This window comes from Talpa occidentalis, unplaced genomic scaffold (assembly GCF_014898055.3).
Source record: "Talpa occidentalis isolate TD23 unplaced genomic scaffold, MPIMG_talOcc4v2.1 talOcc4.16, whole genome shotgun sequence".
Classification (NCBI taxonomy): Eukaryota; Metazoa; Chordata; class Mammalia; order Eulipotyphla; family Talpidae; genus Talpa; species Talpa occidentalis.
Genome location: NW_023601653.1, coordinates 81,531,699 through 81,534,756, shown reverse-complemented (window position 1 = coordinate 81,534,756; position 3,058 = coordinate 81,531,699). Strand labels below are relative to the sequence as shown.

At 53.6% G+C, this 3,058-nt stretch overlaps 1 non-coding gene across 1 annotated transcript; it reads right to left on the bottom strand.

The window, feature by feature from the left end:
• Nucleotides 1–2,529: 2,529 nt before the first annotated feature.
• On the bottom strand, nt 2,530–2,611 carry TRNAS-CGA (transfer RNA serine (anticodon CGA)). Its single transcript has one exon. It is a non-coding gene; the product is annotated as a tRNA-Ser (tRNA).
• Nucleotides 2,612–3,058: the final 447 nt, after the last annotated feature.

Genomic DNA, 3,058 nt, shown 5'->3' with positions numbered 1-3,058 from the left:
TTAACTTTGGGGGAAGTGGGTGGGTGCTGTGGGACAGTAAAAATGGTTGATTATTATACATAAAGTTTCAAAGTTTTGGTCTCTCACCCTGGGAAGTTACAAGGGAAGCACTTAAGAGCAAAAGGTTTCATCTTCAACACCAAACAATCTCTGCCTGCTTCCCCTTCTCCGTCTAGAGCCTCCATTTTGTAAGCCGCACGTGGTCTTGCCTTCACAACACAGTCGCCGGGTGCCCTCTGCTGGTCATTTTGGTCTAGGCTCTCCAGGACATTCAAGTCTGAGGCTAGAAGGGATCAGTACTGAGCCTGTTAGAGTCTGCTCTTTCAGCACATCTGAGATCACATCTAAGTAAAGCCTAGTAGAGACATAAAATACACAGTCCTGACTCTCAGGAAGTCAATAGCCCAGTCTGAGTGAAGATTAAAATATGCATATATAACTACCACAAAAACTATCTCATTTACATAACATTTCTTTAAATTGAGTGTCTTAGATGTGCTAGTAGTTTATATATGGGGAAGGGAGATGTCACATAATAAGGGAGAGGATGTAGTGGCAACGGGTGGTTAGCGACTGCTCAGGAGAACCAACATTTTGAGGGCAGTTTGAGTAGAAAGTGAGGATGAGAAAGGCTTGTTTTGGGCAGAGAACAGCAGGGACAAGGACGAAGGCCAGTGGACGGGATGTGGTGAATGAACATGGAAGAGTGAGAGAAAAGCAGGCAGGTGACGAAACACGAAAAGCAGCCATGGACCGGTGTAAGGTCTCTGGCTACAGTGGATCAGCGGGTGCTTTTTAGTGCAGCTTTTTATAGTTTAACACAATAGTCCTCACAGTTACCCCTACTTTCCAAAGGAAGGCTCCAGCAATGGTGGGTCCAGTCTGCAGTCACCCCCGAGAAAAGTGAACATGCTTGAGACATATTTAAGAGGAAGAATAAAAAGAACGTCTTTATTTTAGCTTTTACAGAGGTACATCAAAGGATGCCTTCCTTGCACACAGCCCAGTGCACGGTGGTGGGCCGATAAGTTCCAGCTGGAGTGATGAAGAGTATCAAAGAGGAAAGGAAAGTGATAATGGTGGGGACTTGGGGGTGGGAATCAGGCAGTGGTGGTCCTCCCTCGTGGTGCAAGGGGTTAAGCACAGCATTGCGGGGCTCTCTGCACTCTCGGCAGCACGAATTCAATCCCCTGCCAGCCCGGGAGCAACCCAGATGGCACAGAAGACCTCCTCTGTCTCCCTGCTGCTCCCCTCAGCAGTGTATTTCAGTAGATCTGCCTGTTCTGCTCCCCACTATCTCTGGTGAATTCTCCCCCCACATACACACCACAGTTCTTGTATGCATTAAATAAATCTTAAAAAAAAAAAAAGAAGAAGAAGGCAGTGGTGAGGATGATCTTGGAAGGGACAGCATGAACAATCGTAGGAAATGTGTAGAAATCTTGATAAATTATTGCCCTTAAACCCCTGCCCCCAGGAGATCCTTCTTGAGAAGATGCTGCTGTACAAGAAATGAAATATTAAAAAAAAAAAAACAACACCTCCTCAACAAGTCTCTCATAGTCCCCCACAATCAGAAACTGGGGACTAAGAAAACTTGGGTGAGGTGAGTGCAGGAGAGCTGGAGGTTATAGATTAATTTCCTAGCTTGGTTCATATACAGAAAATTGAGAACAGGGCCTCCCCGGTGGCGCAGCGGTTGAGCGCTGGGTTGCGAAGCTGCCCGCAGCCTCTGCGGCGCCAGTTCGATCCCCGGCTGCTCCCCGGCCACTGGAGGAGGGTCCCACATGGCGCGCAGACCTCTCCTGCCGCCCGCTGCTCCCCTCAGCAGTGTGCTTCGGTCCTTCTGCCTGCTCTGCTCCCTGCTCTGGCTCTGGTGAATTCTCTCACCCTCCCGCGCTTCTGACTGTACCCAGTGCTTGTATAAACAAAACAAATAAATAAATAAATAAATAAATAATCTAAAAAAAAAACTTTAAAAAAAAAAAAAAAAAGAAAATTGAGAACAGCACCGAGCACAAACTGGGCAGAGTGCTAGTTGTCTGCAGCCGGATCGTAGCCCTGTTACACCTGAAGGAGACCCAAGCGAGAGAATGCCCCGTTTCCAGAGTCTTCATTGTAATCAGACAGACAAGAGGTGACTTGCGGTCATGCAATCCAGAGGTGCCGTCCTCCCCTGCCAAGTCCAGTTTGCACCATTGCACAACAGCCACACACATTCCCAAACAAAATATGACCATTCTGCAGCTAACCATTGGGCATTCCCCCCGCAGTGCATGCCAGAGCTCTGCTAGCAAACCTGAAATAATGGAAATCTAAAAGTGCCACGGATGCTCGCAGCCAATGCAACCCGCACAATCACGCTTCCCGTGCTCGCCCGCTCCCCCTCAGATCCCGGGGTGAGAGCTCGCGTCTTCTATTTCCGAACGCGAAGTGCAGGAAAGACGCGCCGGAGAACAGGGGCTCTTCACAACTCTTGAAGGAAAAAAAAAAAAAAAAAAAAAAAAAAAAAGAGAGCGAGAAAACAGTCGTCACGAACAGGATTCGAACCTGTGCGGGGAAACCCCATTGGATTTCGAGTCCAACGCCTTAACCACTCGGCCACCGTGACTTCCAAAACCACCTTCCGCCGCGCGCGTACAGGAGGGTCCGCGCGCGACCCGGGCGGGCGTGTCCCCGCGCGGCCGGACCCCGACCCGCGCGCCCCTCCCCGGCGCCCCTCGCCCCCTCGCCCCTCGGGAGAGTCCAGCGGCCGGGGCGCCCGGGGAGGGGTCCCCGCTCGGCGGAGCGGGCCTCGGGGAGCCCAGACCGACCCGGGAGACGGCGCGGGCGCCCGGGGGAGCCGGCGGGGGGGCCCCGGGTGCCGGCGGGAAACCCCCGGGCCGCGAGGTAAGGGGTCCGGCGGGCCGGGGCCCCCGCCAGGGGCGAGGCGCTCCGCGCGAGGGGCGTCCTGGGGCGGGGGAGACCCTCCCCGGGGCGGCCTCGGGTCCTGGGCCCCGGGGCTGCGGGGCCGCGCCCCTGAGGCGCCCCGTGGGCCGCGGGGCCGGCGCCGCTCCCG